The 26,122-nt window shown below is 35.8% G+C and overlaps 1 protein-coding gene across 1 annotated transcript in view; it reads right to left on the reverse strand.

Moving 5' to 3' along the window:
• LINGO2 (leucine rich repeat and Ig domain containing 2) overlaps window positions 1-26,122 on the reverse strand; it is a 1,254,362-nt gene that overhangs the window by 980,007 nt on the left and 248,233 nt on the right. Inside the window, exon 2 of the mRNA XM_011958015.1 lies at window positions 15,551-15,647. The gene's annotated coding sequence lies outside the window, so the exon portion shown is untranslated. The remainder of the gene's footprint in view (window positions 1-15,550; window positions 15,648-26,122) is intronic.

The following is a 26,122-nucleotide window of genomic DNA, read 5'->3' on the forward strand; positions in this document are numbered from 1 at the left end:
AAAAAAAAAAAAAAAAAAGGCAGTGGCAGGGGCGGGGGGGAACATGGCAGTATGACTAATTTTCATGAAGCAAGACTGCATCACATTCCAGATATATCTGAAAACATTCACTCTTTTCTCCTACAGTCTAGCAGTCTTTTTTCCTTTAATTTTTGATGTAGCAGAGTTTCCTGGCTTATTATTTTAACCTTCCTTTATCATAACTGGAATTCTTGCTCTATCCCTTGTCCATCTGATCCAGGACTGCAGTCAAATTTCCATTCTAGAGTAATACAACTATCCACATCTTCCAGTCCATTGTCAGGAACCACAGCTACTATTTATTGAGAACTTACTCAACTTAAGACACTGTGCTAAGCGTGTTTAGGACAACATCTTATATATACTCAGAGAAGTCCAATGACATAGGCACTTTTAAATCTTTACCTCTATTAAGAACTTCGTGAGTTCTAAAACGGTTTTCTCTCGGTTGTCTAACAAGTCCCTCAAAGGTAATTTTTCTCTAACTAAGCCTGTGCTTCCTTCTACATTATCATTGTCTAATTCAAGAACCTGGGCTCATTCTAATCTCCTTCCCTTTCCTCCTACCCAACATCTAATTGCAAAGTTGTATCAATTTACCACCCAGATATTTCTCAAATTTATTACTCTCAATTTTTTCTGCTACTGCTTTAATTTAGATCCTAATTACTATGTTTATATATAATCACAATATTCTTCTGCCAGTTTGCCTTTAGTTACTTCTTTTTATTATATTATTATTATTATTCAGATGGAGTCTCACTCTGTCACCCAGGCTGGAATGCAATGGTGTGATTTGCACTCACTGCAACCTCCACCTCCAGGGTTCGTGTGTTTCTTGTGTCTCAGCCTCCCAAGTAGCTGGGATTATAGACATACACCACCATGCCTGGCTAATTTTTGTATTTTTAGTATTGACAGGGTTTTGCCCTGTTGTCCAGGCTGGTCTCGAACTCCTGGCCTTATGTGATCTGCCCACCTCAGCCTCCCAAAGTGCTGTAATTACAGTCATGAGCCACCGTGCCCAACCCACTTATCTCTTTTCACTCTGTTTTCCATACTATTGCCTGAGGGATCTCCCTAAACCATAATTCTCAACATATCACCACCCTGCTTCATTGGGTTCCCCAAAAGCCTTAGTTTAAACCAAAACTCTTTTGCAAACTCTTTGAAAATATTCCCTTTAACCCTGAGTTTCTAGCTTCCTTGTCTGCCAATTGTATAACAACTCTTTACTAACCCAACCATAGCCATTTTCCAAACATATTTCTTGATGTTAACATTTTTTTTCCCCTGAGCTTTCAGATTTTGATACAATGGTAGCAGGAGAAGACAATACAGAATATATTACATGAGACAGAAATCTGACGGGAGTATAGGGTAGGTCCACCATCAGGCACCCAAGATTTTATAAGTGTGAAAGTTGTCAGAATCAAAATCCGGACAAACAGAGCCAGGGAAGGCCATGAAAAGAGAGTTCTTAAGCTTGTATGCTTGATAACAAAAAGGATGCAGAAAAACCCACAAACTTGTCCAAAGACCATTGTGACCTTACACAAAAAATACTTCTACAAGGACATCTACCCAACAATTGCCTGTCCAACTTTAGACTGGTATCACCCTTGTTATTGATCTTTGTAACTAAGGATAATTACTTCAAAACAATTGTGTAATCATTTTTTCTTGTAAAAACTTTTGGCTTTCTTTACCTCTTAAAATATGCATACAATTTATTATGGGAAGTGTATTCCCATTGCAATGATCTATTCCTAAAATAAACATATTTTCTTTTTTAGAGCTTCTCTGATATTTATGATGACATAAGGATGTGGGAATCCTCTGTGGAGGGACATAAGGTATAGGGGTGAGGACTGGAAGGAGTGTAGCACTTCTTCCTGGCCAGTGTAAAGACTCAGGGGGAAATGGATTCAGCTCTCTGAAAATGCCAACTCTTCTTAATACATAGTTGAACTTGAGTATTGAAATTTATTTTATTTCTTGTTGAATCTAATTTGCCCACACATGACTTTAAACTCCTGTTACACAGCTTTATGCTGATCAACATGGCAATCTTTCAAGAGAACACTATCCTTCAGCAACATAGAACTTAAAGGCAATCTGCCCAGATAGTGGCAGTCATTTGCAAATAGATGAGCTAATGAGTCTCTTAGAAAGAGCCTGAAAATGACTAATGTGAGCTAGGAGAGTCCATCAGATAATGCCAACTTTTCTGAATCTCCTTTAATTGACTATGATTGACAAGTACATTAATAACTTTTATGTCAAGGGCTTGTGTCTTTTCCATTCTGTCACAAGCTGTAAACAATTTCATGCTGAGTATGATAAAAATGAAACTTCCTTGATTACAGAAAAGGAAATACTTTCAATCCCTAAAAAATTCAGGTATCTTTTATTCCAGATATTTCTATTTGGTATATCAATGTACAGTTTCACACATTTAAGAAATGGCCAATATCTTTGCTCTTTGCAGGAAAAAAGGGATAAAAAAGTTAAAACAATAAAACAATGAAAGTAAGATAATAAAGAGCTCCATTTATTTTGAATTCAGTTTTAAGTTTATAGCATGATATTTGTATGTCTTATTCTAAAATTGCTTCAGTTTCCTGAATTTTGTACAAAGGGTGATTCAATTTCAGATTAATTCAGATTGCTTTGGTAATACAGTCATTGTCTGCTGAATAAATCCATCATTATAACAACGCTGTCCATTTAAATTGCAATGCTCTCTGTTTTCTGATATCCTGAGGTTCGATGCTTGTTTGATTTTGCTAAAGAATTATACTATGGCTTTATAATCAATTTCTTTAAAAGAAACCATGTCAAAATCCAAGAAAATTATATTCATTAATACTGGTCTTTAGTTTTTTTTTTTAATTGTTTTCAAGATTAATCACCAAAAAATACAAAAAACAGGATATATATATTTGTAACCTACAATTTTCTGGGAGACATTTTCTGTAATTAACAATAAGAAAGAGACTAACAGTGTATATATAATATATTTTTAGATGTCCTAAGAGTCTTAACAGTCATTAGGACAGTACATTAAACTGGAATAACAGCATGCCACATTTTCTTTAAAATTCTGACTAGTGATCTCAAATATGGAAGTCTCAAACCATCCAATGCTAAAAAGGGCTCTTGGTGCAATATCACATTTATGACCTATTTCTTTTTCTTATTCCATTTTGTGACTGTCCTATAGTTAAGATACAGTCAAAGAGATTGGGAGAGTAGAGAAGCAGCAACATAAAAGTTAAGGCAATGTAATGAATGTTGATGCATACAAAAACTAGAAATCCATTTTTTATAATTGCATAAAATCAGAATATTTAAATTCTAAACATTTTCATATACATAGTGATTGGGAGTCAAAATATGCTTGGTAGGGACTATATTCATATTGCTTTAGAAATAAGCAACTGTATCTACATTGTTTAATAAATATATATGTTCTAGAGTCATAAGGGAATTAAATATAATGTTCTTTAAAAAAAAAACCTGCAATATAGTCAAATTCTTTAAGTGGCATTTCTCACTGTTAGCTAATCTGATTATCTTATAATTCATTTTGATAAAAATAAAATATTTGACCTAGTTAGAAAATATACTGCTAAAATAAAGCTCAATCTGAAATACACATACAAAAAAGCTATTTTCATATAATATAGAAGGGACAGCTAGATTTTGCTTTGTTAGAGAAACAAAAGAAAGAGTGATGCTCTCGTAGCTAATTAAAAGGTATTAAAATAGAGTCATATTAGAGAAAATGGGTATTTTATTCTACAAAGATAGCAAAGGGGGGAAAAGCAAGGAACTCAACAGTAGTAAGATTAATACAATATTAAGATAGTAAGGGAAATTTATTTTGTGGGTCATTACCCTTAATTATTCACAAACAAATTTTCACAACCATTATCTATCATTAACTTCTATGTGCAAACTCAATGAAGTCATTAGGAGACTAATTTTTCACCATCTGAAAAGAATGTTATTCAAGGAAATCTTATGATCATATCTTTTCTCTAAATTAATAGTCAGAACAAAAGCCTATACATAAAAAGTTGAAAGAAAAATACTTTGAAAAGGGTGTTGTGGTGTCTTGCAATCACAGACCTGTGAAAAGTCAATGATGTCAGCAGGAACAGAAGGTCACCAAAAAATGGTAGTGGTGATGACAAAGATATTCCTGACTCAAATGGATACAATGGTTTCCCTTAAATCATCTTATTTAAACCACGCAAATAACCATCTAAAGAGGGCAGCAAACACATCGTCATCACTTAATGGACAATGAAATTGAAGCCCAGAGAAGTTAAGCTCTTTGTGGAGAATAAGGTGCAACCCAACTACATTAGAATGACATTGAGTTCTCCACTGTTTGGAAAACCGGTAATCATCCTGGTTGATCTGATTTTCTTAATTTGTAAAATTGTGTTAATAATTAGCGTTAAAAGTTTATCAAGGGTATTAAGGAAATAATGTACATATGGGGCTTAAAATATTATCTGATATATGGCAAACATTATTGCCATTATTATTATTATAAATGGTCAGTGACATTTGAACACATTGTATTAGTCAGCTTGAGCTGGTATAACAATATATCACAGACTGGATGGCTTAAGCAAAAATTTATTTTCTTATAGTCCTGGAGGCTATAAGTCCAACATGAAGGGAACAGCAGGATTGGTTTCTGGTAAGGCCTCTCCTGGCTTGCAGATGACTGCCTTCTCGCTGTATCCTCACATGCTTTTTTATCTGTGTGCATGCACTTCTGGGGTCTCTTCTTGTAGGATACCAGCAGTATTGGATTAACAGTATTGGCTCTATTGATCTCATTTAATCTTAATTACCTTCTTAAAGACACTGTCTCTAAATAAAGTCACACAGGGGTGCTAGACCTTCAACATACGGCTTTGGGGACCATAAACTACCCTCTGGTCCCCCAAAATTCATGTTCTCTGGCATGCAAAATGCATTTAGCGCATCTCAATAGTCTCAAAAGCCTTAACCCATCCCAGTATCAACTCCAAGATGCGAGTGTATCTAAATATCATCTATATCATGTATAGTAAGACATGAGAGGCAGCATTCAAAATTTGTTTGTGAATAATTCTCCTATGAACCTGCAAAACCCAAAAGGTATGTGCTTCCAGAATAAAACAGTAGGAAAGACATTTTTGTTCCAAAAGGGAGAAAGTGGAATAAAGAAAGGGATGACAGATCTCAAGCAAGTCCAATACATAGAAAGGCAAATTCCATTAGATCTTAAGTTTCGTGAGAATAATTCTCTTTGGCTTGATGCTCTGCTTTCCAGTCCCGATAGGGTGGCAGCCTCACTTTCTAGGCCCATTGGTGAGGAGTCCCACCCACTCAGCCATCGGTGGTAGTTTTGCCCCTGAGGAAATGAGCAATGGCAGCCTCATCCTCTGAAACCAAAGAGGTGGTCCTACCCCTGAAATCAGGAAGGAGATAGCCTTGCACCCCTGCGTCTGTAGGCTCTGGGCCTGTGGTGTCAGCAGGAGACCTGCTAGTCTCTGAATTGCTTTTTGGATCATTTTCCTTTTTTTTTTTTCACTTTTATTTTAAGTTTAGGGGTACCAGGGCAGGTGTGTTACATAGGTAACACGGGGGTTTGTTGTACAGATTTTTGCATCACCCAGGTATTAATCCTAGGACCCACTGGTTATTTTTCCTGATCCTCTCCCTCCTGCCACCCTCCCCCCAAAAGATTCCAGTGTGTGTTGTTCTCCTCTACATATTTATGTTTTGTCATCTTTTAGCTCCCATTTACAAGTGAGAACAGTTGGGATTTGGTTTTCTGTTCCTGTGTTAAAGGATAAGGCATATTTTGCAGCCAGAGAGCCAGACATCTCTTTTGTTCCATTCTATAGAATTTCAGAAGTCTGAAAGCCTTTCTTCATTTTGTCCCATCTTTGTTCCTTTTAGTCCAGTGGCAGGATCTCTGCTGGAGTCATCTATTTCTTATTCCTGACCTCTGCTAAGATGGCTAACTAAATTCATGGGTGACCTCTTTATGGAGTGACTGTCCAGCCACATTCTTGGTGTTCTCTACAGAACATGTTTCTCATTTTTAAACAATATGCATTGGCTTAGAATTTTCCAAATATTTTAAATTCTATTTCCTTTTTGCTTAACACTTCTTTCTTCAATTTATCTCTCTCCTTTTACATTTTACTTATGGGTATTACAGTATATACTACATAGAGTCATGTACCCCATAAGGACATTTCCATCAATGATGGACCACAATACAATGGTGGTCCCATAAGATTATAATGGAGCTAAACATTTCCTATCGCCTAGTGACATCATAACCATCAACTTGGCACAATGCATTATCTTTTCTATGTTTAGATACACAAATACTTACCATTACATTACAACTGCATACAGCATTTGGTACAGTAACATGCTATACAGGTTGGTAGCCTCAGAGCAATAGGCTATACCATATAGGTGTAGACTATGCCATGTAGGTTTGTGTAAATCTACTCTATGATGTTTGCACAATGATGAAATCATCTAACAATGGGTTTCTCAGAATGTATCCCTGTCTTTAAGTGATATATGATCACACTGTAACAAATATTATACTATGTCTCATATCTATGATTTTGTCCACTGCGTTTTCCAGGAATATGTAACGTTAAGAAATGAGAGCTCACACCCAGAAATTGAACTAACAAGTAGAAACTGTTCAACAGCAGGATAACATGCTCTGTCATATTTATGGAAGGGCAACTTATATTCCAATTTAATGAACTTTACTTTCTTTTACTACTTTTCTGTACTTATCTTATTTCTGCAACTTCTATCTGTGTAGCTCTATCCCTTTTATATAGCTCCCTGAGAACACATATAGTGCAAGAATGATCGTGGAGGTGAATGAGGAGGAGTGCCTTACGTTCTGCAGTTAGAAGGCTACTTAAGACTCTAAGAGTGCTGAGAACAGTGAAAAAGTGACAAAGAAGAAAGCCACTCCTCCTCTGCTAGGACCTCCCTCAAAAACCTACCATTCCACCTACACCTGAGGTTGGAATCATTGCCCAATAACTGGCTTCCGCAGAACTCTACCTCCTGTTATAAAGCCTTTATTTTCCAGACATGCAAAATAACTTCTTATGTCTGTTTGTGCCACTTTCTTTCATACCCTTCAGCTGCCACACTTTTTCATATACTTGACCATGGATTTAAAACTAAAACTTTTTCTGCTGCCTAAAAATACTTATTCTTCCAGACCCAGATTAAATGGCATCTCCTGTATAGGATATTTCCCAATATCTCTGGAAGATGTGATCATTCCTTTCATACACTCACAGAACTATAATACTATAATTACTTATTGGTTTAAAGGTTTGCTTCTTACACTTAGATGCAAGGTCTTGAGAGCAGAGGTGCTATCTGACTAATTTACCTATCTCCAAGGTAAGCACAGTATCTGTAATATGGAAGGTACTTAATAAATATACATGGGATGAACGAAGGAATGACTGCAGTGCATTTCTATCCCACCTGTCTGAATTCCCTCTGAACCAAAAGGTGGTATTTACCTTTATTAAGACCTGTAGTCCTCTATTACCCACTCTAGATTAAAAAGTAGAATAAATCTTTAGAGAATTAAGTTCTCTTCATTACTGGGGTCCAGCATTGTCTGTGGCTATGTTTAATTTGTTAATACTTACAAAACTAATTAGCATTTTCATTCTGCATGAAAAGATCAATATAATTATAAAAATAATTAATGAAGCACTCATTACATTTTATAATTTCTACATTGCCTTGCATCAGCCTCCAACTTTAGTCATCCTCTTCTCCTGAACACAATTATTAATTATTGCATTTCCCAAACCTTACATGTTGCTGGGCAGTGACAGGTTAGCTGTTCACCAAGCTTATATCTTTTCCTCTTAGACATGCATGTAGGCTATGATTCCCTGTCTCTGTTGCTCTGCCAGGTGAGTTCTACTCAATGGAAAATGAGTAAAATTATGGTACCCCACTCCTCAGCCTGGCCTTCAAAAATGCCTATTTGTTCTCCTTATATCTTTTTCACTTCTACCAGCTTATAAAACGAATCAGGGTGATCTTGGAAGACACATTTTGAAAATAGCAAGCCCTCAGATAGAAGGAGCACTGCTCTTTGAATCTTTACTTAAATACGAGTTGTCCATGTACCCCATATGTTTTTTTGTTTTTTTACTTTAAATGACAAAGAACTGTAATTCTATTGTGCTTGAGCTATTATACACCTTGAGGTTTATTTGTTACAGAATCTAGTATTAGATTAACAAACACATTTGTTTTACTTTGGTTCATATCAATAAGCCTACAGTGGCTAATAAAATCAGTTATAACAATCACTAAAACTTTGTATATACATATATGTAAGAAATAGAAATGGAGAAGGTAGCTTTGTGAAACTCCAACTAGTGACTCCCATAACTACGAAGGATTGCTGACAGGACTTTTATTACTGCAGATTGCCCCTATTTAATAGGCAGCTCTCATGCAGCCTGTGCTCCTGCTGTTTGCAAAACTTACTTTGAATATACAACGCCAATTACAACGCCTGAACACATCAAGATTTTGACATATGTCTAGTGAGTTATGCAATTAATTTTATTTATGCATTTTCTGCTTTAAATGTCTCTGAAAAGAGAAAATTGACTAATACATCTTAAAAGGAACACTCATATTTATATCTTTGCTCCAACCACACTCTTTCTCTCCACAAAAAAAAAGAAGGAAAAAGAGAAAAGGAAGAAGGAAGGAAAGGAGGAAGAGAGAAATGAAGGAAGGAAGGAATCCAGCTGAAATAAAATAATCAGACTCAATACTGGAGTTTTCAGCAAGCGCAGTAAACAATAAAATTCTCTTGAATGTTCTATAGTCATTTATTAGCTACAGAAAGCTACAGAAAAACTTAGAGACTATGACCAGTGCCAGAGAAGGCTGAGAGGCCTGACACTTCTCTTGAATTCTAGGACGGCAAAGCATTTATTAGTATCTAGATATGCATATTTAATTATGCTGCAATAACAATTTTACTGTCATTCCTCAAAGTTGAGAAGAAACAAACTATACCCTATTCCTTTCTCAGTGATCTTCTGATATTGCTTGGGGCAGCATACAATGATAGTATCACGAGTGTCTCCTTGGCATTTACATGCTAATGATACTGTGCAATTAAATTATATAATATTGTGTGATAAGCCCCTTTTGCACCTAGGCAAAAATGTATACATATTATAGTGCAACTGTTCTCACTTCTCAAGAGAGATCTATAAATCTTGAGATTTTGCCTTTTACATTAGAATAAGTCCTCCACTCACTTATTCATGTATTTAATGAATATGTTTTCAAAGCTATTATATGCATTGAATGACTATTTTTACACTCCTCTACCTTTTTAAAGTTGACATCAAAAACAAATTTTGGTGTGTATAATTTTAAAGAATATAATTTTGGGGTTACTATATATTTTATTTATGTTTTAGGTATATGTTCCTTAAAATCTTTGGTATACAGATATTTTAATCTGTCATCTTATTAGAGGAAATCCAAAAGAAGATGAGGATGGATGGAGAAAAGCTCGATCAAGTGATGAACAACAGGAAGGAAAAGACAGTAGCATTGTTATAAGTTTAACACCTGAAAGAAATAAGGTACACCCCCTTTATTTCTTCCTTAAGCTCCCTTGTTTTGCTCTCTTGGGACTGTCCCTATAGAAGCTTCATTTTATTCCTGACTCTTCCCTTTTTAAGCCTCACCAAGGTTTTTATCCCCCAGGACAGCATACCCTGGGAAGTAAGGACAAGAATGAGAACCATGTCTTTGTACTGTAGAGTGAAAGAGGAGCTATTGTGAAAGGAAAAGTAGAAAAGCAGAATCGGCAGACCATAATTGGAATATCATTTGGACTCTTTTAGGAAAGATTGTACAGAAAACCTGAAAATTTGCAAGTTGTTTCCTTGAAAACTCAATTTGTATATCATCTCCACCACCAAGTTATAAAGCTATATAAAACTATAACTTGGTGGTAGAGATGATATGTAACCGAGAAGCAAGTGCTCAGAAGTGAGGAGAGTAAGTGATAGGGGTGCCAGGTGAGTGTACCAATATGTAAATGGCATTCGATTATAGAAATCACCAAAAACCCGAATAACTCTGAAGCCAGAATGGCTGACTGCATGGGCCATGACATCAGAAGTACCTGGGTGTGAATCCCTGTCCCTTCTTTGCCACTTACTAGCTGTGACATTTTAGAAAATCTGTTGTATCTGTCTCAGTCTGCCTCCTTATCTTTCCAATTTCAGCTGAAGTACGATGCCCAGGAAACATTTTCTAATCTTTGCCATTCCTCTCCTTCCAGTGAAATTGAGCAATTTTCTTATTTGCTCCTTGTTCTTAGAATGAAGTTTTATGCTATTACTGTATATTTAAAATGCTTTTTTGAGAGGGTTTATGTTTTTGTTTTTGTATTTTTACATTTATTTTATTTGTCTTCCCTAGGAGAGAGTGAGCAACTGGGGGGCTATATGCTATCTCCCTGTCCCTTGCCTAAAGTAATAGGTGACACAAAAGAAATGCTAAGTAAATGTTTGTTGAGTTGGTGACTAAAATGTGATCATTATATTTATCTAAGAGGCTTAAGGGAATTAAGTGAAATACTGTGTGTTGAACATTGAATTGAAAGTGCCAGCATGTATGCTTAGGAATAGGAGATGCATTAAAGAAGTGACAGAGAGAATGATAAAATATGGCAATTGTAGTAAGCAGCCAGCTATGAGATATATTAAGGCATATAATAAGCTTGCATTCTGCTAGTCAGAAGATGCACAAACTGTAGTATTAGGGGATAAGGTAAAGATGCAATCTCAGGCTGTGTCCCAGAACGCTAGTATCATAGTCAAAACAGTCATTTTAGTAGGGAGCATTCTTTGTAGAATAATTGCCACTTAAAGATAACTGAAGACTCCATTATGGAGCAGGAGAACACTGCATCCATAAGACATCAAGGCATTCCTTGACTACTATGGGAATTAAATATAGATCTAAAATCTTCTCCAAAATAAAGATCCAAAGAGCTATACTAAAGATGGAAAAAAATGTGTCTTGAATGCAAAATGAGGATAGATCAGGTAAGGGATTGAGCGAAGGGCTGGAGACAATGAAGACTATCTTGTAGATTATACAGGTTTGGATGTTGTTATCTTGGGAGAAGCTTTAAGGCATCCACTTATTGTTTTATTTGCATAGTCTGATGTGGTTTTTAAAGTTTATGTTGAATGCTGTTAAGAAAGGCAAAGACTCTGAAGTTCGTCTCAGGGTTTATTATTCCTGTTGTCTTTTATTTGCAGTTTTCACACTGTACATGCATGAAAGGTAAGTGCTGTAGCAAAACGAATGGGAAAAAAGGAACAAATGTATGCATTGCTCTGTAATGGATGGACAAAAAGGATAACAGAGCTGGTGACGGATCAGTGGAGAAGGTGGTGAGGAGAACAGTATAAAGAGTAAGATGTGCGAGATGAGATGCTTCTACGGTACATGTACAATATCTAGGCAACCACAGTGGCATTCTTTGTTTAAGGGCCCAGTGAATCTTGTCAAGCTAAAATTAACTTCCTAAAGGAGCCATAGTGTGCTAAACATTCATGAGTAACACATTCACGGAAGAATGCATGACTTCATTAGGACATATATTCTGCCCTGTATAGTGGCTTAATAGCAATAGCTAAACAAGTAGAGCTTATTCATCTTTCACATAACATTCAGCACAGAAGGAGTCCTGGACTGTTTTGCTCTATAAATTAAGGCAGTAAGCTAGACCCTTTCTATGTTGTTATTCTACCACATCTAGACAGTTATCTTTCTCTGTGTGATATAAGCTGGCTCACCAGGACATCTCATTCCGTATCTAATTTCCAAGTTAGTCAAGGAAGAAGGAGAAACAGACATTCAGACCCTTGAAGGATATCACCTAGTAATGGTATATATTGTTTTAGGTAACATCACATTGGCCAGAACTTAGACACAAAGCCACACCTAGATACAAAGGAAGCTGGACATATCTCTATTTCTATCTGTCTGTCTATCTATCTATCTATCTATCTATCTATCTATCTATCTATCTATAATGCTTGTTTGTTTGTTTGTTTGTTTTAGACGAAGTCTCGCTCTTGTCCCCCAGGTTGGAGTATGATGTCATGATATTGGCTCACTGCAACCTCCGTCTCGCTGGTTTAAGCAATTTCCCTGCCTCAGCCTCCTGTGTAGCTGGGATTACAGGCACCTGCCACCACGCCCGGCTAATTTTTGTATTTTTAGTAGAGACAGGGTTTCACCATGTTGGCCAGGCTGGTCTAGAACTCCTGACCTCAGGTGATCTGCCCACCTCGGCCTCCCAAAGTGCTGGGATCATAGGCATGAGCCACCTTGCCCGGCCGCTTTTGTTTTTAAAAGAGGTTATTGACTAGCTACTGAGCGAGGTTTAATCACTGATAATTGATTTAAATGAAAGATGACATATAAATAATTGGTGAAAGTTAATAAACACACTGGTAAAAAACAAGAATGTGCAGAAGATACCTGAAACATTTTTTTTCAGAAGATATTTTCTTGAGAAGTTTTGCAAAGCACATGAAACAGGCCTATTCTGCTGATGCTTTTCAAAGCCTAACTCATCAGGTGAAGATGAATTAAGTGTTTAGCAGTTTAAACAAAATAAATATAGGCTGGTTGTTCCAATATATGCTTATACTGGTGGCTGCCATAAAAACAAAACCTTTCATGATTAGAAAATTGAATTACCCTAGGATATGGAAACAGTTGTACCAGTTGCATGCTGTCTTGGTACCAAGATTGGCCCTATTGTTTTCTAAACTTATAACTTAACAAGCCAGTATTCTCGATAAATCTATTTGTATTAATCTGTAAAATGAGGATACAAAATACTAAACAGAACTAGAATGAGGATTTGATAAATTAATATATATATGAAAGCAACTGGTTATTAAAAGGTTTCGATAAACATTAGTAAAATCAGAAACCCTATTATTAACTTGACCAGCATGTTTTATTTCTACGTAGTTGTTCCATCAACTTTTTATAAGTACATGGAATCAAATTCTGTACAGTTACTCTACTGCCTAATAAGTGTAGAGAACTATTATTAAATCTTGTCTTATTCTTAGCTATCTCTCTTAACAGTTACATAATAAAATTGTTCAATTCTATCTCCAACAATAAAACTTCCAAATAGACTGTAAAACTTTAATCTTCAAGGTGAAAAAAATGGCAGTTAGTGGGGTATACCAGAATTGCTCTGGTTCTGAATAATCATGTTTAAAATGTAAATTATTAGGACTCAACCTATCTTACTGAAGCAGAATCCCCCAAATAGCATCTGCTACCCTCTATTTAATATGCTATTTAAAAGTATTTAATATGCTTTCCAGGTGATTGTAAACACTTTAAATCTTGAGAACTGTTGGCCTAGAGAAGCAAATGTTAAAAAGTCTTGTGATAAAGGAACATTGTCATACAGGTGATATGAACAAACTTAAGGTAAACATCTATTGCTTCTGGCATGGTAATAAATGAATAAAATGCTTATTTTCGTGGTTAGATACTTCTGATCAAGATGAGGGTTCCTTTCACCTCCTCTCCACCAACCTCGTGAGTCACACCAATCTTCTGAACCAATTTTGTCCTTATTCTGGAATATTCCAAGAAGTTCCTCATAAATATCTGGGGGACTTGCATGTCATTAAACCTATTTGTAGATCTACATATATAGCTAATATGAAAGATCGCCAGCAATGTTCTAAGCAGTAGGTGATTTACACATATGCTTTGTAATCTTTAAAATGTAAGTAATCTGACTGTTATGAATCTCATATTATAATGAGAATTCTGAGGCTAAAAGATGTTTAGTAACTTGATCACTATCTCAAAGTAGGTAAGACAGAAGCAAATATAGGGTTATTACAGAGAAAAAGCATAAAGAATTGTGCCCCTACACAGAGATAATTCTATTTTAAAAATACTTTTAAAATCAATCTAAAGCTGGACATCAAGTGGGAATTTGGAAATGTTTGGTTAGGAGCTTCTGTAAATTTTTTTTAAGATGCTTGAATTGAAAAGTAATATAGCATAGGAGTGACATAGACATTTATGCAGGTGTTCTCAGAATGGAAATAATAAAAAATAGTTTTAGTAAAGAATTGCCCAGATTCCTTTCCCATGGTGCTCTGGAAGAAGTCTATCCCTATTGATGTTGGAGAGTCTAGTCTAATAACTTCCAGGCATTCACTAATTTTATAGGCTTTTTCCTATAAAAAAGTGAAACCACACATTGAAACCTGGAGATAATTGAAGACTGCTCCTCTGAATCTCAAACTGAGAGTTAGCTTTCCTTTCCCCCCACTTTATAACATAGAAAGTAAAAATGTAATCTTTAGCAACAGACATGGTATCTGCTCCCACAGAAATGGTGCTGTTACTAATTCAGAAGCAAGACTACAGGCATGACTACCACAGAGAGAATGCTTTACAGACTTCCAAGGCATCACTGTTGAATAACCCAAGCAAATCTGACTCACAGAGACAGAGTATATATGTGGTTCATGATCACCAGGATAGACTGGTTTGAAATTTTTCAGGTAGGCTACCTAAAACAACTAATTCTAATGGTACTGCTGAGTCCCAGGAACAAAATAACCTGTGTTCTGTTATTTATAAACTAATATCCCAAATGCATACTGGAATTCTAAAGGTTTCAACCAGAAATGTGAAATTTCCTCAAACAAATGTCTTCTATGTAAAAAAGAATGTATATTTGAGCTTAAATTTCCATTATGCTGAATGGAATGTTTCAGATAAACATTACTTTAATTACAAATCCTCATAGATAGTGCTATAACAAAATAGTGGCTTATATTTTAAATATTCATCCAAGGAGGCAGCATGGCAGTCATAGAGTAGATTTTGCAGTCAAATCACTCTTGAGCCATTTGCTAGTTTCATTAATTTGGATGAGGTTTTAATTTATCTGAACTTCTGTTTCCACATCTTTACACTGTGAATAATAATACCTACCTCTTAAGGCTGTTATGATAACTTATTGACTAACATAATGTACATACACATAGTGGGAAATTAAAAACAAGTTTGAGTCTGCTATTGTGCCCTACTCCACTTCAGGAGCCAGAAAATAATCACTGCAAAATAATAAAAACTTTTTGTTGAATCTCAAACTTGTAGACTGGGTTACAAAATTCTGTATTTTTTATTTCATTATCTGTTCATAAGAAGAAAACGCATACATACACACATATACACATGCCTGTATATTTATATATAATATGCATATTATATATAAATTTCCTTTATATACATATATAAAATATGTATATATAGTATGAAATTCTCACTCCATTCTTAAAGGGTCAACATATTAAGAATCGCTTTCTCTTACCACAAAATGAAGCAATTTCAATATGGATGCTCCAACTTCATTTGGGATACCTCACATATAAGGATCCTATATCTTGAAACCATCTCCAGTGGATTTCCTAGACAAAATGAAACAGAAACTCTTGGGAATATGGAAAATAAAAACTTAGCTTCTTTCAGTAGTGCTCATCTAAAATTTCACATCTTACTCCACCTTGCTGGTTTTGCCCTAACTATTTAAAAAAATGTGTACTTCCAATCCAATTTGATGTACCCATCCTTAATGACACTATTGCTTGCATTTTCAGGTAATGTATTTTATTACATGTGTTTTCATAAATCCATGAGTATTCTTAAATATATGTTAAAAATCAACTAAATATCAGAAATATCATATAGATGATGAGAAAAAGGAAGAAAGCAATCAAGTTATAACGTGTTAGAGAAAGAAAAGTCATTTGAATATATAGCTTTTCTCTTTTTAAGATGCTTGTGGATGTCTAAAAGTTGAATGAATAAGAACCATAATACTGAAACACATTTATCTATTTCCATTCATCACATTAGTATAAAATATATTACTCTGTACCTATATATTCTAGTCTTGATAATTTTGCAAGCTAAATCCTCATTTATAAATTTGCCAGGTATTTTGCTCTGTTGCCAAATTTGAGCAATTTTCTGACAATATTCTTGGAAGACTCACACACACACATACCTATATGCACAAGAACATACACACACCACTTAAAAGTCAAATTTATTGCAGGAAATTATACTGCAATCACATAAACTACAATGAAATCACATGTATTCATCAGCCTAGGTCTGTACCCTTTAATAGCTGTTTTGGTTTCATTACAATAGACTCTTCTATAAAATAATGAAATAAATCTTGGTTATGCAAATCACAGTATTGAAAATACTGAAACCTGATTATGTAAAACATCTCAAGCTCAAGGAGACATGTCATAGTCATCAATTTTAAAACAGTCACTTTAAAATAAATTCCGTTGCTTCACTCTCTTAGTGCCTTCCTGGATTTCTATTTTTATAAATATAGTAATTACAGCGGTACTAGATGGCACAAGTGGATCTCTCATCCTAAAAGTTAGATATTCAAAGGAGTCCGCTGGGCCCATTAAATAATATTGACATCTCAATTCCTCTTATCGGTTCACTTCAGGTACAGACTTTGAACAATGAAAGTTGCTTCTATTTCCCTTTCAATAGAAGCTGAGTAAGAAATTTGTGTTTTTGAGTTATTGTCTCCTAGCCCCAAACCTAAAGCAGTGTTTAGAGGGAAATTTATAGCATTAAATGCCCACAAGAGAAAGTGGGAAATATCTAAAATCGACACCCTAATATCACAATTAAAAGAACTAGAGAAGCAAGAGCAAACTAATTCAAAAGCTAGCAGAAGACAAGAAATAACTAAGATCAGACCAGAAATGAAGGAGATAGAGACATGAAAAGCTCCTCAAAAATCAATAAATCCAGGAGCTGAGTTTTTGAAAAGATTAACAAAATAGACCACTAGCCAGACAAATAAAGAAGAAAAGAGAGCAGAATCAAATAGACACAATAAAAAATAATAAAGGGGATATCACCACTGATCCCACAGAGATACAAACTACCATCAGAGAATACCATAAACACCTCTACGCAAATAAAGTAGAAAATCTAGAAGAAATGGATACATTCCTGAACACATACACCCTCCCAAGACTAAACAAGGAAGAAGTTGAATCCCTGAATAGATCAATAACAAGTTCTGAAATTGAAACAATAATTAATAGCCTACCAATCAAAAAAAGCCCAGGACCAGATGGATTCACAGCCAAATTCTATCAGAGGTACAAAGAGGAGCTGGTATCATTCCTTCTGAAACTATTCCAAACAATAGAAAAAGAGGGACTCCTCCCTAACTCATTTTATGAGGCCAGTATCATCTGGATACCAAAACCTGGCAGAAACGCAACAAGAAAAAAGAACATTTCTGGCCAATATCCCTGATGAACATTGATGCGAAAATCCTCAATAAAATACCAGCAAACTGAATCCAGCAGCACATTGAAAAATTTATTCACCACAAGCAAGTCAGCTTCATCCCTGGATGCAAGGCTGGTTCAATATATGTAAATCAATAAACATAATTAATCCATCACATAAACCAATGACAAAAAGCACATGATTATCTCAATAGATGCAGAAAAAGCCTTCAATAAAATTCAACACCCCTTCATGCTAAAAACGCTCAATAAACCAGGCATTGATGGAACATATCTCAAAACAATAAGAGCTATTTGTGACAAACCCACAGCCAATATCATATTGAATGGGCAAAAACTGGAAGCATTCCCTTTGAAAACCAGCACAAGACAAGGATGCCCTCCCTCACCACTCCTATTCAACATAATATTGGAAGTTCTGGCCAGGGCAGTCAGGCAAGAGAAAGAAATAAAAGGCATTCAAATAGGAAGAGAGGAAGTCAAATTGTCTCTGTTTGCAGATGACATGATTGTATAGTTAGAAAACCCCATCGTCTCAGCCCCAAATCTCCTTAAGCTGATAAGCAATTTCAGCAAAGTCTCAGGATAGAAAATCAATGTGCAAAAGTCACAAGCATTCCTATACACCAATGATAGAAAGAAAGCCAAATCATGAGTGAACTCCCATTCAGAATTGCTACAAAGAAAATAAAATACAGGGATGTGAAGGACCTCTTCAAGGAGAACTACAAACCATTGCTCAAAGAGATAAGAGAGGACACAAACAAATAGAAAAACATTCCATGCTAACAGATAGGAAGAATCAATTCGTGAAAATGGTCATACTGCCCACATTAATTTATAGATTCATGCTATCCCCATCAAGCTACCATTGACTTTCTTCACAGACAAAACTACTTTAAATTTCATATGGAACCAAAAAAGTGTTCATATAGGCAAGACAGTCCTAAGCAAAAAGAACAAAGTTGGAGGCATCATGCTACCTGACTTCAAACTATGCTACAAGGCTATAGTAACCAAAACAGCATGGTATTGGTACCAAAACAGAGATATACACCAATGGAACATAACAGAGACCTCAGAAACAACGCCACACATCTACAATCAGCTGATCTTTGACAAACCTGACACAAACAAGCGATGGAGAAGGATTTCCTATTTAACAAATGGTGTTGGGAAAACTGGCTAGCCATATGCAGAAAACTGAAGCTGGACCCCGTCGTCCTTACACCTTATACAAAAATTAACTCTAGATGGATTAAAGACTTAAACATGAGACCTAAAACTAAACCTATATTTCTATATTCTGCTTTGAGATTTTGGGTTTGGGACTCTGCACACCACTTTCCTTTGCCAGCTGGCTTCCTTAGATTCTGCACTGGGGGCTGGGAGGGCACTGGAGACAGGTTGTGGGGGTGAAGAAAGGGAGAAAGGGGCTTATTTTTTCCTATTATCTTGTTGTCAGCATTGTTTAGCAATCATCCTGCACCCTATCAGTGGCAGTCATTTCTGTCTACAGATTTTTCAAATTCTCCAAGAACCAGCTTATTCTGACCTGATAGAGGTGCCGTCCCCAGGTGGCTTGTATCCCGTCCTCAGAGTTCTTGAGTTTGAGTTCCCGAAGCCTCTCCTACGAGCTCCTGAGATACCAACACTGGCTGCATAGCAACACTTCTGAGAAGTGTGATGCAGAGATCTACAAAGTCCCTTTCCTAAGCTCCCAGTGCCCCAGCTTTTCATTTTGTTCCCCAAGCCCTGAGGGTGGAGATGCTTCCTGAGACTGCTCTCTGTATAATCTCAGGGACCTCTTTATCCTCTTCCAGCTCTCCAACAAATGTTTAATCCATCCTTTATATTAAAATTTCCTTGTTAAAACAACAAGTATGGGGTAAAGGATATGAACAGACACTTATCAAAAGAAGACATTTACATGGCCAAACACATGGAAAAATGCTCAACATCACGATCATTAGAGAAATGCAAATCAAAACCACAATGAGATACCATCTCACACCAGTCAGAATGGTGATTATTATAAAGGGTCTCTGAAATTAGTTCTCAAACACATTTGTTAGAGAAGTGTGTGGATGGAGACCCATCCACCCACACACTTACGGGGCATGGAGACCCACACAGAAGGTAGCAGCAGAGATAGACACTCAGTGGCCACTTGGTACAAGAAAGAAACAAAGAAACCAAAGCCTCATTTAACCTTACTCTTAAAGAGTTAAAATCATGGGTTCAATATCTATCTATCTAAATATTTTACTGGTTAAGGGTATGTGTTTTGAAAACACAAAGACAAGTGCTCAAATTTCAACCTCACTACTTTCTAGTTGTTCTATTTCTTAGTTTTTTCATCTATAAAATGGATTTAATGACACTGTGATATACAGCTTTCAAAATGGCTGCAATAATTCCTGCCATATCTGTACATACTCTCTTTGCAATGAAATTTTTCCATTTTCATCTTTCAAAGCTAAAATGTATCCATTCTCTTAAATCTAAGCTTGTCTAGTGACTTGCTTGGCCACTAAAATGTAGAGGAATGTGACTTATGAGCCTAGAACCTGCGAGGACTTGCATCTTCTCCTCTTGCCCTCCTAGAACTCTTCCGCCACCATAGGAGAAAACCACATTGGCCTGTTCAAGATCTATGGCCCCCTGATAGGTAGCACCAACTGTCAGACATAGAAGTAGCCACGTTAGACCATCCAGATTCAGTGGAGGTGCCAGATGACTGTAGCTGCATGAATGTTCCAGGAGAGATAAGTAGAAGTGCCACCAAGCTGAGCCTCAGATCAAAGGGCATGCCCACAGAATTAAAAGCAAATAAAATAATACTTGTTTTAAGTCATTAAGTTTTGAGGTGGTTTGTTATGCAGTGATAAGTTACCCATTACTGATTCAAATCACTACCTTCATAGTATTCTTTTAAGGATTAAAATAAAAGATGTATTTAAAATGTATGCACAATGTCTGGTATGGCGCAGAATAATTCTCCAAATGTTTACTGGGTATAGAAATGACATTCCCAGCATCAACATGGGATAAACAATGACTGGCCATAATGAATACTAATAAGGAATGTACTCACTCTACAAGAGTTAAATACCGGGGTACATAAGTTTGATCTGAGACTATTGGTTCAAAGTAAAAGAGAGGCATCATTGAATTGAACATTTATCATTAATACTGAGATTCTTTGAAATTCTTTGAGTATCATTACTACTCAGATAATTTTCTGGGAACTTGAATTAAGGTAAGTGGGTATGAGGAGATAGAAAGTTGTCTTAAATCACTGCTTAAACGTTTAGGAATTGGGGTCTATATATACTCTTTAAAATGAAGAGCATTCATTTATGTATATAAATTTTCATTTATCGTATTAGAAATGAAAGCTGAGAAAAACTTTTAACAATTGTCATTGGTTATCAGTTAATTATTATGACAATATTAATTTAAAAATAAAAATAAACCCATAAAACAATAACATAAATGACACATTTTATGAAAGATAATTATATTTTCTAAAACAAAAAATTAGGGAGGAGAGTGAGACTGTTCTATATTTTTGTAAATTTCCTTAAAATCTGACTTAATAGAAAATAGCCTTATTCAATCTTCATTCAACCTGTATGATATATTATTTTGGTGGAAACCTATGAAGAAAATCTAGTCTGATATAGACATGTATTTTTGGAAAAAAGAAAGAGATTTTTACTGCTTTTAAACTTATTGTAGAATACATCTTTGATAGCATAGCAACATTTTATGAGAAGTAGTTTCTAAAAGATCAGTTACAATATAAAATCTAAAACCACATCAAATAACTTTTCATATTATTATATTAAAATCCACTGGCTATCTCTTAATGTGAATGTATCTTTATCTACGACTGCTTGGTCATCATGCATTGGTGACCTAGAAAATATTGGTTCACTAAATTATGCATAATCAAATTATTAACATACAGAAAATACTAAAGAGTATTCCTGTTAAAATTACAGCTAATCTTATCAGAATGATTTTAAAATATTGGGAAGTGTTACACCTATGGTGGCACAAAGAATTTTCAAAATTTTAACCTTTACTTCAAAGCTGAAATTCGATCACTGGCAACAAATACAAATACAAAATAGTTATTTTCCTTGAAATAACAAGATCAATTTGTTTATTTTTGAGAAATATACGCCAAATACCTTAAGCCTCAATAGCTTTAATTTGACTATTAGTTACACTTTTATGTTAAAATGATGTTAAACGAAAAAGTAGCTAGTTCAGTGTGCAACTCAATTACAAAAGTGCTTTTTTGTTCAAGAAAACATCATACTTCAGTTTGCAGCAAAATTGCTTTATGCATGCTTCACATTTCATCACAAAGGATATTAAGATGGTGTTTATTCAGAGAACAAGTTATAAAAAATAATGCACACTACTTCATAAAGGACATTGTTAAATGACCTGCCTTTTTGTTTTTTTGCTTGGTTACTTTAAAGAAATGACGGTGGAAAATACAGTGACTGCTACTAACAGTCTGGTGTTGCCATATTGAATTGTGCTAAGATTCTGGAAATTTTATCTACCACTGCCTTTGCACCATCATGGAAATTGTTAACACAATGATGAAACAAATAATACCTTAGTCTTATCTTAAAAATAGTTTTCACCTAGCACATGGCTCAAAAGGATCTTGGGAACTCCTATGGTACAAGGACAAGAATTTTGAGAATGACTATCAAATATTGACTTAAAAACAAAAACTTAAGTGTTTCTAGGAACTTGAGTATAAACAATCCTCTTTCAGGCCAGGGTGGAGATACCACTTTCCACCTCCAGTAACATCACTCTGGTGAGTTATATGGGATTTAGATTAAGATTTAAAATAACTAAGGCTGGACCAAGGGAAATTGCCTTGCTCATAATTGCTTACCCCATACCTGGGACCCTAATGACTCATACACAGCCAATGTCAAAAACTGTGAATCAACTGAGGGAATTGGCAAAAGAGGGACAAAGATAGAGAAAGAAAGTGAGAAGGACACAGAAGACCCATGAAGTTATAGACAAAGAGAAATCAATAAATATAGGGAGAGAAGGAGGAAACTGTGAAAGGAAGGAGACAAAAACAGAAACAGTCATGGAGTCAAAATGAGAGAGAGAGAGAGAGAATGTTTTGAGGACACAAAAGCCAACAGAGATAGACAGGCAAAGAGAAACAGAGTCAGATAGAAGGAGACAGAATAAAAGTATACTATCATATTAGACTGTCAATGAAAGGGAAGGGAAAAATCTTTGCTTTGACATACTTTTCAAGTAGTCACAGATTTTCTCTCTTTTCTGTGAGGCTGGTTTACTATAGATGCATGTGAGTGTCTGCTTGCATGTGGATTAGGAAGATTGTTGCCTTTTCCTTCTGCCATGATCTGAAAGCCACACTGACTGTTGATGGAGGTAGTAAGGGATGTCCTGCAGTAGAAGAAGACAGACCTAGGAATCTGCAGCATAAAAGAGGGGTCTTGGTGCATGAGAATGAGATCTGGCACTGGGCGTCTTCCAGACTGACATAATTGCCAGGCTGAATGAGAGATGTAGTGTAAGTGCTTTACTTTGTCACTTACACAATCTCGCTGGTAAGGCCTAAAGAAACTGAATCTTCAGGAGAACTAAACATATAATTTTTCCTTTAACCACAATAGGGAATTGCCACTGGTCCTCTCTACCAAACATTAGGCATGTTCAGATTCTTAAATGGAGACACAGTAAGGAACCACTTTGGATGTATGTATATACAGAGAGATAAGATCTTGCTATGTTCCCTAGGCTGGTCTCAAACTCCTGGCCACAAGCAATCCTCCCACCTTGGCGTTCAGATTACAGGCATGAATGACTATGCCCAGCCCCAGCTCACATTTGAAAACAAGATTACAAACAAGTAATTCCTAAATATTAGCACTATTATTGGGAAACACACAGAAAGACAGAATGCTATATTCATTGTAAGTAAATGGCAACAGGTTAAAAAAATAAGTGACTCTGTGTCATTACAGTCTGTTCCTATTAGTGTTCACATTGTCTGAAAGGAAGAGTAGGGAGTGGTCAATAAGATTAGGTTTCATATCAGTCCATGGCATGAAAATGGGAATTCTGGGCTGCTATTCACCATTATGAAGACAAAGGCAACTTGGTATCAAGTGTCTCCAGGGACAGAAAAAGCTGTATGAAGCTGTATGTAACATTAGGTGGAGAGGGGAAAAAACATGAGCAGGGAGAATGAAAGAAGTACCAGCACCAGTTGTTGTGATGCCAAACAGGAAGATGAGCTCTCCTTGTGCTCTTGCCAATTCAGGTTAGTGTTTAACAACTTAAAACTTGTACTCTGATTTTTATTAAAGTGACAGGTTTTTGTCTTGAAGTGGCACCGTTCCTTCATCTGTAAAGTGAAGTGCTGGAATCACACTGGTATTTCCCAAACCATCCCGTATAATGCTCGTGCACTAGAAGATGCTAACATAATCAAGTTTGACAAATATTTCTTCTGTTCTTCCTTCCTTCCTCCCTCCCCCCCCTTCCCTCCCCTCCCCTTCCCTTCTCCTTTTCTTGCCTTTCTTCCTCTCCTTTCCTTATCATTCCCTTACAATCTACTTAACATAATAAAGAGTCTAAGACTACCACAATGAAAGATAATATTTAACAAACTGATTTAAACACAGAATTTCTTTCTCTTTTTTCATATTGCCATCTCTTGGGATGATAACATTACTCTGGGAAACACTTTATGAAATGCTAAACTTGATACTTGCTAAAAACCCTTATGAATCCAGGATTCTATAATTCTAAGCAGGACTAAGTGGGAGCACAGGAAATTGTCCCCTAAATTAGCTCTATTTGCCTCTGTAACCCAAGTGTCTTGACTCAGCATATTCAGAAGCCTGGCACTTGAGGGCCATGGAGAATAGCCTATTATTTAGCCTCTTTGGATTATCATCAACATCACACTAAGACACTGTGCATGTGAAGCATACCCTGGGAGGTGCTATTATCTTACCACCACTTAATTTTTAGGTCAATGAGCACAGAAGAGATTTCCTTTTGGAAAAATCAGGAAATTAATTTAGGATTGCAGGAATTACATACAATTCCCCATGCAATGCAATGCCAAATTTCAAAAAGTACAAAGGGACGCACATGAAATTTTGCAGAATTAGGAGGCTTTACACTGAAGGAGAAATAGAATGAAAATGATCTGCCTGAAGTAAGCATTAATGTTTTATTTTATGGCTACGTTCCTCCTTTTAGTTCAGCATTCCCTAGATTCTCTTAAACTTTATGATTTTTGTTTGATTATCATCTATCTCTTACAGGTGAGGCTTCACAATTCCAGGTGGCAGTAATAAAGTCCATACTTATGGATGTCTCAATATCTCCAATCTGTGGAATATAAATTTTGAATATATACAAGTTGAATGGCTTCCATTTTCCGGATATGAAATATCTGTTCATGTTTTTGTTGTTTTGATTGTTTATATCACTTTATGTGACAATATCTAGACCATCATAAAAGAGGTTTGGGAAAATAAAATCTACCTAAAGATTTTAACATTTAGTGGAAAAATGCATTCATAGATCACTTTGCCCTAGAATTCCCATTTACCAGTAAAATAAAGACGATAAGAATAATTTATCAAGCACTTTTTATATTCTTGGCAATGTACTAAATTCTTTACCTATAGCATCTGAATGCTTATAATAAGCCTGAGGTTGGTGCTGTTATCATGTCCATTTTATACTGAAACTCAAAGTAGTTACATAAACTTTTTCAAAGTCACACTGCTTTTAATGGCAAATCTTGTCATCAGATGTAGGTTTGTCTGATTCCAAAGTCTAAATTATTAATGACACTCCTTCATTGCTAATTGTTTCTTTATTCAATGCAATCATAGTAGCCAACAGATGACCATCCATTAAGGCTCATGTCATAGACTGTCTGAATATTCTTCATGGTTAACTGGATGAGTCTAACCTTGGAGTGGATTCTGGGAGCTACAGCTGTATTTAAGCATTGTAATGATATTGACCTCAGTGGGTAGAATGTGAAGATGAGGAAAAGCCAGAGAAAATGTCTCATGGTGACCCTGTAATGATGAATCAAACTAATCATTAACAAAATATTTAATAAGAATATCTAGGCAAAAAGACAACACATGAATTCAGACAATAGGAGCAAAGGGTAATATAATAACAGCAAAGCGAGTTTGAAATCGCAGCAGAGGTAGACTAAAAAGATTCCCTGAGGTACTGAAAAAAGGGGTGCTGACACTTTTTTAGAATGCCCACAGCCTCTCCAGTGTAAGGAGAATGTTTTAAAACCTACCAAGTTGTATCTGACAGGATATACAGCCCTCCAGGAATCGGTATCTCCCCTCGTTTACCGTACAATGAGCCCCCTTATCATATTATGCACCTATACTTTACTTCTTAGGCAGGTTAAACTGCTGTGAGGTACACTGCAAATGGTAAGAAAGGAGAGAAGAGGAGAAAAAAGGGGAGACAGGGAGAAGAAGGGAAGGGAGGGGGGAGAG

This window comes from Colobus angolensis, unplaced genomic scaffold (genome assembly GCF_000951035.1).
Source record: "Colobus angolensis palliatus isolate OR3802 unplaced genomic scaffold, Cang.pa_1.0 Scaffold455, whole genome shotgun sequence".
Taxonomy (NCBI): domain Eukaryota; kingdom Metazoa; phylum Chordata; class Mammalia; order Primates; family Cercopithecidae; genus Colobus; species Colobus angolensis.